Genomic DNA, 11,412 nt, shown 5'->3' with positions numbered 1-11,412 from the left:
TACTCAAACATACCAAAACTCTCCGATCTAAAGCTTTTCACCGTTTATTTTTCAATCTAAACACGAATCAAGCATCAGACATCACAAACAAGACTTAAATCTATGCAGATCGAGGCTCAAACTTTACGGTTTTAAGTTTTTCGAAAACTCTTCGTACTTTTGAAACGAGGCTTTAATCCATGTTATTTCTTCTGCTGATGATAGATTTGATCTTGATTTTTGTAAAACGAACGGTTGAATTGTACAGATCTGTCTTTTAGGGTTTCGTTTTCGAAGCTTTTGAAACTTTTTCTGAATATATCGAAACGAAACCCTAAACTGAAGTACTTTTCTTACTTACTAGACCAACGACCCGTGCGACGCACGGGTCATGTTGACGGTAATATATAAAAATAAAGTATATCATATAAAATTTTAATGTTAAATAAACCGTATATTACTTGTATTAACATTAATATATTTGACCATATTTGAAGTTATAGTAGCATTGTCACTATCTTCATTGGTTATAGATATCCTCATCCCTTCTTTTAAAGTATTAGAGATAACCTCAAAATCTTTCCTCCCACCAATGATATCACATTTCCTTCAAGCATATGATTTCCTATCTTTTTTTATTAACTTTAGCATTCAGAACTCAACTCGATCGCACACCCGTCCATCATGGGTGAGTTACATCACATGTAAAATGTATTTTTATTACTAATTGATATGAATAGCATAGAATATCCTTAAAAAAAAAAATAATAGCATAGAATAGACAACTTTATTGTCATTGGTTTCATATAATCTTAATCCACTCGCACTCCTAAATAAGACATTTGAACACATTATATCATATTTGATCAAAGCAAACCTAGACTAATTCCTTCAAAAAAGAGGTAAGTTACTCCACATATGCACAATGCTTAAACTTTATCTTTCATAATATTGGGATTGGGATGACTTCACCTGCATTATTTTATTCATTCTAACTAAATTCAGCAGAAAGTTTTGAATTTGAAAATTCGTTTATCAACAACTATCAAGGAAATACCAAATATACAATGAAACATTACAAATATCCATCTTTCATTAAATTTCATGCGACCAATTGATGTCCAATCTTAGTAACATGTATAAATAACTCATATCACTTACAATGCTTCAACTAAATTTAATTAAAGATAGTTGGATTGCTTGGCTTGCCGGTCAACAACACATTATAATCAATTTCTTCTTGCAAGCTGCAATCAAGTTAATCAAAAAGGTCAATGATCCTATGCAAGCTATACAAAGAGGTCAATTGATAAATACAAATGCAAACAGAAATTACACTATTTCGGATTCCACAATTGACTTTGACATTAAAAAAACTACACTACTAATATAACATAACTAAATAACACTTATACTTCTTTGAAAAGAACGCAACATAAGTATTCTACAACACTTGTAGGCTCATTTTCGTATTATTAAAACCTCATCATCTAAATCTATGATTCCTTCCCTCTATTGGTGCTTGATTCTTGGAACATATTCAAATATGAAAGCTTTTACCTGTAAATTATTGCAAGATAAATAAATTAGCAAACTTTGTTATGCAAATAAATCAATGCATAATAAACACTTTGAAAGATCAAAAACTGACCTTCCTCTCAAACAACCAAGCTATACTAACCCATCTCATATGTAATAAGAATCACCATTGTGAAATCACAGCTAAAACAAATATCAACAATGTAATTGAATATTGTTGTCAAAGTTAAATTTTTCATACTAACATAATTAACTGGTTAGAAAATTTTATCATTGAAAATTAAACTTATACCATTTTTTTTCATAAGACTCATTATGCATTTCTCTTAGTGTTCTAATTAAGGCATGTTATCCAAGCAAAAATCATAATTACCATCAGATACTATCATGCACATCTAAACTACAAAAAATGAACTAAGCAAAGAAAAAATAAGCAAGGGACATTAGGCTTGACAATTAGCAAGTATTATCATATAGTTATGGCAGACCACAAAAAACATATTCAGACCACATTGCATTGCATGCCAACAAAACATGTTCTTCATATACCATTTAAATTCTACCGAGCACACCAAGTGGAAGGAAATTGTATAGTTATGGCAGCAAACATTACATCCAAACAAAATGTCATTGTTCATGACACTACAATTCAATACATGCACTGAAAACATCACACAGAAGAAGAAGAAAACTGCTTGAACAAATTGTTCTAGCAACTTAAATCCAATCTTAAAATTACAATGTAAAATGGAATGAAAGTACCTTAAAACCACAAATTAACCAACGATGATAATGATAGACCATAGATGCTATCAGTAATAAACTGTCAATAATAGACCATAGATGAAATTCTTAAACAATTAGGAGCATATATTAGCAAAGATAATAATGGTGAAACAATGATAATGATTCCAAAAATGCAATGGCTTAATTGTGCTCAACCTGCGAAGAAAAACAAAGATAGCATAAAATTGAAGCATTAGTTGCTGCAATCCTTATTATAAGTTATTTATAATATGAGAAGAACTGATTTATGCGAAATTTTAATCAACATACCTGTATACATCAAGCCTTTCATATAGACAGAAGGATTGATCATTGAGTATACTATAAACATGAATTTATGCGTTTCAGATATGATGGCAAATGCAACAGTCAGGTCAAACAAAACCTGTAAAAACAAATTAAGCAACACACTGATGAGTTAGGTTTGACGACCATGATTCAGACATTTATTTAAGATTAATATCAATACAGTACATACTTGTATTGATGGCAGACAAATGTATCAACAAAACGGCAACACCTATATTTCATCAGCACCGAACAATTCATAAATTGCAAAAAAACTTCTTTATACACCACGTTTGATGTAGTATTGATGCAATTGTTGTCCTCATCTGTCAATAAAATTTTCAGACCGTTTCGATAGGTTACTCTTGATACCGCAACGTATAGTTGACCGTGCGAAAATACAGGTTGAGGTAGATATATACCAACTTTTTTCAGTGATTGTCCTTGGCTTTTAATCATGGTCATAGCGAACGACACAAAAATAGGAAACTGTCTACGTTGAAGAAATAGGAAACGGTCAAGAAGGCCGCACCACTTGATTATCAACACACCAAAAGGCATGACTCAAGACAACCTTTCGTGCAGAACTAAAAGTTGCAAATTCCCACAATAACTCAATTAGTAGTCACCAAGCACTCTATCTAAAATCCATATCAAACTTACTCCATCTTTTCCTTTGAAATACCCAACGGTCACAAAACCTACATTATAATAAAAATTGATACAAAATCACGATGGCCACAAAGATGAATTTCACAAAAAAAGTGAGTCAATCATTAAACTACATGGCATTGTTCATCTCCAATCTCGAATATATAACAGCGAAAAACAAATTATAAGGACAACAAAATCATATTAATAGACTCATATCAGGCCAAGGAATGCTTCTCACCTAGATAATTAAAAGGCATACCACATGCACATCTAAGTATTGCATAAAAAACTAAACTGAAAAAGGGATACAAAAGAGTCAACTGAAAAAAGCGTTGCATTCACATTGAAAGGAAAAAAACTGACAATAAGCCAAAGTCATGGGGGGTAAAACAACAGTATCAAAACATATATATGAAAATATGTGATATATCCTAGCCATTAAAGTATTAAAAGTTCAGTTTCCACTATTACACAATCATATCTCCCATTTGATGGTTTTGGTTATATCATTTCTACATTGCCAATTGAATAACCCCTCAAGAAAGGAAAAAAAATAACTGAGATGTCAAAATAAGTTAAACAATAATAGGAATGATAGTAGAGATTGTCAAAAACAGAGCAAGAAGACTCAAGTGGAATATGAATATGAGAAGATAAAAAATATTATTAGCAAATTGTACATGGCTACATATGAACTATTTGTCGAAATGATTAGTAAATTCATGACCACAGTTCATATCTTCAATTAAATCTATCAATTCAAAAGGAGAGTTCTAATACCAAATTGTACATAGCTACATATGAACTATTTGTTGAAATGAGTAGTAAATTCATGACCACAGTTCATATCTTCAATTAAATCTATCAATTCAAAAGGAGAGTTCTAATACCATAATATAAAATCACTTTGATTAACTACCTAAATGATTGTTTTGAAAAGTATATTTGATTGCAATAGATTCTCCATTTAGTTTGCTGCTATTGAATGACATATGGCAGCATGACAAAACAATGGTTCTAGACAACCTTAAGGCAAAGGATATTTATTATTTTAGCAACTTCTTCATCACTATAACTTAATCTGTTAATCCATTATTCCGTTGTCAACAATGTTAAGGCACATGTTACCTACATTAATACTGAAATAAGTTATATTAGTGTATGTAAGGGAACATAGAGGAAAACTAATACATCCGCAGAAATAAAAAAGAAGCAATTTTTTGTTGAGGATATGGATTATTTCAAGGCTTACTTGAAAGGAGGGTTTGATTTTGCTCAATAGGCAGCATCATAAGAGACAATAGAAGAATCAGAAGTCACCTAAAGCAAAAGCAACCAAAAGCAAAAGTCATCTTAAGCCATGAATGGAAATCAGATATAAAGAATCAGTTGAAAGCAAAATAGATATATACAAAGACATATAAACATATTTATCCTAAACCATAAATACGAAGAAAAAAGCTTCCAAGCAATCAAAGTGTAAAATTCGGACGATTATTTATGTGGACAATTACATTTATTTGTGAAATCACCAATATGCAAATCTAAATTGAAAAACAAACAAACCAAGGTCCAGAAATTATTTGAAGAGGAACGTCCAAATTCTGCATTGTTTTTGATGTCGGGTATGCAGATTAAAGCAATTTTCTTTTGTACTTATATATGGTTTTCTAGGCATTTTTGCCTGCAGTTGGTATGTTTAGTTTTAGTGCAAATTTTATGTGTTTTCAGCAAGCTTTTACTTTTTTTTTCCTATTTTCCTACATCAGTATAATTGGTTGATTGAAAAAGAAAAAGAAAAACAGAAACAATCTAATCTAAAATAACACTAAAATTGTAGTTAAAAAAGGCAATCATGAAGGCATCACCGGACTTGGGATAGAAATTACAGCAACTCTGCACTAACAGGAAAGGATACACAGTTGAAAATAGATTACATTAGCAACAGCCGGCCAAAACGACAAACCTTAACAGCCATATACTGAAAAAACAGCAGGACTCAATGGGAAAATAACATAATAGACATTAGCAAAACACCAAGACACAAAACCAACAAACCATCAATTTATAACTCTCTAGCAGCAGATACAAAAGCAAGCACAAAACATACAAAAATTACTTCTTTCCTGACCGAAACACCATCAGTTTGAAAAATATGAATACCACACCAAGTTTGAAAATACCAATTTTACATTATACTACACACTCAAAATCTACTATTTTATCCAAAGTTAGAGCAAACCTTGTTAAAAGTTTTCAAAAGCTGCAACACGAATATGAGCATTGCTTCCAGCAGCATCAAACTTTGCACTGAATTTGTCCACCTAAAAGAATTACTTGGCAAAATCAGTTCTTTTGAGGATCGAAACTAAAATTGGCATATTCAAAAGATGTTCAAATAAAAAATGTCTATTTTTGTAAAGTCAACGGAAATTGTGAGTTCCGATTAAAGGAAGCAAAATTAAGAGAATCCGATTGAAGTTAACGGAAATTGTGAGTTGCAAATATATAGCATAATTAATCCATACTCACAAAGATCTATGAATCCCTAGAATTGTTTCTTCAAAAATTCAAAAAAATCAAATAAAAAATTCAGCAGACGAAAGAGAAGGTTAAAGATGAATTTTTTCTTGAAAATTGATCAAAGAAAATAGTAGTAGAGCCGCACACCACATTTCATTCTTAACAACAGCAACGCTTACCCATTACACAGAAAAGATGAAAATTTATGTTGTTTAATGTTAACTCATGAAACTGGAACAGAACCAAACTCAATTATTTTTGTTTATTTTGAAATTGAAAAAGAAGCATACAATAAAAAATAAAACAAACTAACTGCACTTGATTAACAAAACAAAAGGGTTAATAAATTGATTACCTGGAGAGGAAAATTCAATGTGTTGCCATGGATTGAAACCAGCAAATGAAAATGCCGTGAATTTCGAGATTTTGATGTGATATGGGATTTTCTTCTCGGTCTGCACACTCTACCTCTCAACCAAATTTACTTACCCATAAACAAACACTAAAACACAATTCAACCAAATTAAAACAGAGCCAATCCACTAAAACACAATTCAACCAAATTGGAACAGAGCCAATCTGTTGAGGCTGAGGCAAACAACGACAGTATGTTTAGGCTGAGGCGGTAGAGGACGGACGGCGGCGATCGAGTCGACGACGGCGAGGGATGAGAGGAGAAATACGACTATGATGGAGGATAGATATGGTAGAAAGTTTTGCTATTGATATGTTGTGGGAGAGGTTTGGTGGTCGCCGTCGATGGATGGGGGAGAGGGTTGGCGGTGGTGATGATAAGAGGAAGAAGAAGAAGAAACGCGTGACCTTGTTTTGGGAAATAGGAGATTCAAATAAAGAGAGAGAAAGAAGAAGAATTAACCCGTGCTTTTTTGCTCTTCTTTTGTTACAGCTGTTTCTAAATTAAGGGTTAGGTTAGGGGTAAAATAGGAATTTTAGTCATTAGGGTTTAGGAAAAATTAGGGCTTCAAAGTTTGCTTGGGGCAACTTTTATATATAGATTGATGATGATTATAGGCCTCGTTTCAAGAAACAAACGGTGAATCTTTGAAGATTCACATCGTTAGGGTTTCGTTTCGAAGTTCTTCGAATCTCTTTCGAAGCTCTTCTTCAACTTCACCGTTTATTTCTGTTTGTTGAGCTTCGTTGAGCTTTTGCGATGAGAACGAAGAGGTTTTTCGAGGATTACCTGGTTTACTTTTGGAGATTCGAACAAAAGATCCTTGTTGAAGCGTCTGGTAAGTTCTGGAACCGAAAATAAATCGGTGATCCTCTTCTTCTTCTTCACTGATTCACAATTGCTTCTGTTACTCTTCTTCTCGCCTCAAACCCTTCGTGATCGCACTTTGGTGCTTGAATTGCGAAGGTACGAACTCGATGATGAAGGTTCTTGATGAATCTCTGAGAGTTCGTGACAGATTCGATTGATTTGCACAATGAATTGTTGAATTTAAGCTTTGTATTGATGTGAATTTGAGGAACTTTGAAGATTTTGGAAACGGTTAGGGTTTCTGTTATGAATGTTCTTGAAACTTTTCTGAGAATTTTGGTGTTTGATCTTTGATGATCAGAGAGAAAATCTGAAATGTGTTTGTTGAGTTGGCGTGTATTCAATGGGTTTAGCAATGATTGGGGCTCCTTATATAGCTGACATGTGGATATATGCCCCAATAGAAAATTGACACATGGACAAAACCCTAACTGATTCGGCCTTGGCATGATTTTGGACCTTGGGACCCTTTCTGCAATTTTTGAAACTTTGGAGGACTATTCTGCAAAATAAAAGTCAAAGAGGACCAAACTGCAAAAAATAAAAACTTAAAAGAAATCAAAAAACAACAAAAAACTAATATGCAAAAATACGAAACTGAAGGGCCTGACAAGAAAATTGAAAAGGACTTGGATGCAATTTTTGGAAGTTTTGGACTTAGAGAAAAAAACTAAGAATAAAATTGAAAATAAAAGATGATAACCTGACTAAACGTAAAGTGAAACGTCTAAAATTTGACAAAACGGACTAAAATGAAACAATGGCCTAAATGAGGTACTTTAAAGTACCTCTCTGCCGAAATTTTGTGTGAAATGACCAAAATGCCCCTAGGGCTAAAACGACTAAAAAATGACTCAGGAACAAATTTGAAATGGATTTTTAACAGAGGAATGAAACAACAGTTTATTCAAACCAACTTGAAAGACTCAGAGACAATTTTAGAATTTAAACAGGGTTTTAACATGTGAAAAGACCAAAATGCCCCTAGGGGCAAAACTGACTTAAAATGACTTCAAATGCACTCTTTGAACTGGATTTTGACATAGAATGAAACAAAGACTTATGCAACCTATTTGAAAGGACTTAAACAAATTTTGACAGACTGAGAGACATTTTGACATAGGAAATGACCAAAATACCCTTGCATGTAAATTTTGCAAATAACATTGAAATAAAATGCAGAGAAAGATGCAATTGATCAGAGACAGTTCAAATAGCTTGAAATGCAAGAAAGGAAAGATTGATTAGTATTTTTAGGTCCAAAATTAGGGTATAACACCATATATTTTGTTTTGACTTGTCATCAACTAGGGTTCATCCTTTAAAAGAAAATCAACTAGGGTTCAAAATTTTGCATTCAGAGTTAAAATTTTCAAAGGTATCCACAAATGTTTATAGTAGTTTTTGTTTTCAACTTTCATTTCAAATGTACCAAGAAAGGTATTGCACGAAAATGATGTCATTGGATCAATTGTGGTTGGGACATGTAATAAAACTTTCAACTCACACAAAGTGTGACTCAAGTTCTTGTCTAAAATTTTGCAATGGATATGGTGTACGCAAATTAAAGTTTATCGCAGATCATCAATGAGATTTGTGGTTTCTCCGGTCGTGTTGGCCTTGCATGAAGTCACTAGTAGAAAAATCAGATTTAAAGAGATTAGAAATTCGTCTCTAAACCACTTAAATTCTGTCACACGCCGTTTTAGTGACAAATTTAGCGACACATGATAATATGTATCGTTTTAGTGACAGATTTAATGTTTACAGACAAGATTTGTCACTAATCAACGATAGAATAGTGTTTTCTCTCCAATTACAAGGGTATCTTCCGTCACAAATTTGAGACGAAATAGATTTCTGTCACTAACCACTACAAGTAGATTAATGAGGTTTTTATTTTCGTCACTAATTAGTGAGGAAATTATAAGTTAATACATTTATGATATACCGTTCAGTTTCCTGTCTGATTTCATTCATTATATTAATATTGCAAATGCAAACCCATTTAGGGTTTGGTTTAGCGGTTGGCTTAGCTTCTCTCAAGGTCTCATGTTCGATTCTCCCTGATGCCAATTTTTGTGGGCTAAGTGTACGGTGGGATTGGACTCCTCAAATTAAACGGATCTTGGGCTGGATACCAAGTTTTTTAAATAAAAAAAAATTGCAAATGCATTTACTAAGCAAAATCATAAACACACAATAAGAACACACTTTATAATAAGTATCACATACATTCATCACCAAAATACATAGTTATAAGGAAACTCTCAAAATAAGTTTACAACAATTGTTCTAGCACATTGTTTAACACTCTCAATATACATACAAGTCATAAGAAAACTCTCAAAATAAATTTCATAAGAAACACTTTTCAACATTTTTTAATGGTACTAGTACTAACACATTGTTCTTGAGACTAAGTTTTCAATCAAACTCTCAACATAACATATACTATATATATCAAGTCAATGGAGGTGGAGGTAGATGACCTTGAGAAAAACTTTCCATAAATTTAGTCAATTTCTACCTAAGTAAACATGATCTTCTTGCGATGGACATATCAACTCCTCACGAGTCTTCAATTGTTATTTCAGAGATGCATTTTCAGCACTCATTTGTTCATATTTATATTGAGAGATGTCATTAGATTTGGAAGATCTAGACGACTTGTATTTCCATGTTTTCGAGCCCAACCATATACATGTCCCTTGTTGTCCACTCCTCCAAAAACATCTACGAAGATAATGTTGTCACTTTGATGAGAGGAAACATCATCCCGTGGTGCCTCCTATGAATCCCTCTCAACAATCATTTTTTCATACTAATCTTGCATAATAATATATTAATAAATTATATATTGATGAACAATAAGCTTAAAGATTAATCAAAGCATGAAATCAAATAACAATTTACTTTATAAAATCGGGCACAAGATGCTCAATGCTTATTACAATTTTTTTTTTTTGAAAGAGTGTTATTACAACTTAAATTTTGTGTTTATATACTATAGTTTATTTTCGTGGTCCACTCGGAAAAAATAAATTTCTTGCTCGGCCAATGGATATAGATTTTTGTATTTTTTTTTAGCAGATATAGATTTATGTTAGTCATTACTAACTTTTATTTTTCTACTCTTTGTATATCTATTTAGTTAAGCTTTCTCTTCTTTTAGATACACCACATTTAATATATATTTTTTTTAATTTCTTATCATGTTCTTGTAGGCCATTTGTTACCATATTTTCGAAAAAATAATGGACAATTGATTGGCAACGTAAAAAAAACACCGATAGTAAATTTGTGAAAATTAAACTCAAATAAAAAACAAACTAAAGTTTTCGGAGGTGTAAATTAAAATGGAATCGGTTTGCGACTTGTTACGCAAGCCAATTCCATTTTAATTTATTTTTGGATTATATTCTTTCACAAGATGATAATACAGTACTAAAAAAACAAAAATTACTGAGGGAAATTAAGTGAGGGGAAAAAATGAAATCTTTCTCTAATTCCGTCACTAAATATTGTACCCATGAAATTTGTGAGAGATTTTATTTTCTCCGTCACTAATTTCCCTCGCTAATTTTGTTTTTCCTAGTAGTGATAACAACTCTAAAGTATTAAAAAGTATTAAAGTTCATCATAACTTACTAAGAATGATTTTTTTTTTCCCTCAAAAAAAAAAGAATGATTTTTTTTTGAAAGGAAACTTACTAAGAATGATTAAATACTAAGAATAATTAAAGTGGAATAAGAATGACACACTAATTCTCATGTCATGTGTGCATGTCTTGCTAAAGAGAGGGTGGCAACAGGTCTGGGGGGGGGGGGGGGGGGGCAATGACTAGTGATTAGATTCAAAATCACGGTAGTCACATTCTCTTATGTTCTATAATAAAGTATAAACACCATGTCCATGTGGAAGTGGTGTGTTCCCATTTTCTCTAATTGAAAATAAGTGGTGTGACTAATTAAGAAAGTCTTGTCTGATGCAAGTAGAAGTCCATAAAATTTCTTCTTAGAATCTGATCGTCCCGTGACTTGCATGTGATCGTGTTAATTTGAACTAATCAAAACTTAATTAAGTCATCAAAGTAAACCTTTTTTTTTAGGGATCAAAGTAAACCTATAGCACTGCATTAGAGATTTTATATTCTTTATCTTGAATACAGTTGTGTAGAATAACGTTTTCACAACTAAGGAGTTTGATCTAGCGGAAGAATTTTTTTTTTTTTTGGTGGTGTTCAGGGTTCAAACCCTGAACCTTGCATATATTAATGGAATGATCTACACTCTCATTGTAGCGAATTAATGTTTAAATTATGCTTAAAAAATATCCTCACACTCCGTCTTCGACG

General features: G+C 32.2%; 1 long non-coding RNA gene across 9 annotated transcripts; it reads right to left on the bottom strand.

Moving 5' to 3' along the window:
• Positions 1–399: 399 nt before the first annotated feature.
• LOC146900594 (uncharacterized) lies at positions 400–6,779 on the bottom strand. 9 transcript variants are annotated; one of them, XR_015023480.1, is made up of 9 exons: positions 6,125–6,779; positions 5,489–5,570; positions 4,499–4,566; positions 3,485–4,385; positions 2,783–3,293; positions 2,575–2,689; positions 2,281–2,460; positions 1,141–1,701; positions 400–951 (listed from the first exon to the last, which is right to left on the bottom strand). It is a non-coding gene; the product is annotated as an uncharacterized LOC146900594 (long non-coding RNA). The 9 variants fall into 9 exon arrangements; XR_015023484.1 differs by lacking the exon at positions 400–951 and having other exon boundaries at positions 1,043–1,539; positions 1,631–1,701; XR_015023486.1 differs by lacking the exon at positions 400–951 and having other exon boundaries at positions 1,043–1,701; positions 2,783–2,918; positions 3,015–3,293.
• Positions 6,780–11,412: the final 4,633 nt, after the last annotated feature.

The sequence above is a fragment of the Medicago sativa genome, chromosome 8, assembly GCF_051527215.1.
Source record: "Medicago sativa cultivar Bolivia chromosome 8, Bolivia_mono, whole genome shotgun sequence".
In the NCBI taxonomy this organism is placed as follows: domain Eukaryota; kingdom Viridiplantae; phylum Streptophyta; class Magnoliopsida; order Fabales; family Fabaceae; genus Medicago; species Medicago sativa.
Note: the sequence above shows the minus strand (reverse complement) of the source record. Positions and strands in the feature narration are given on the sequence as shown.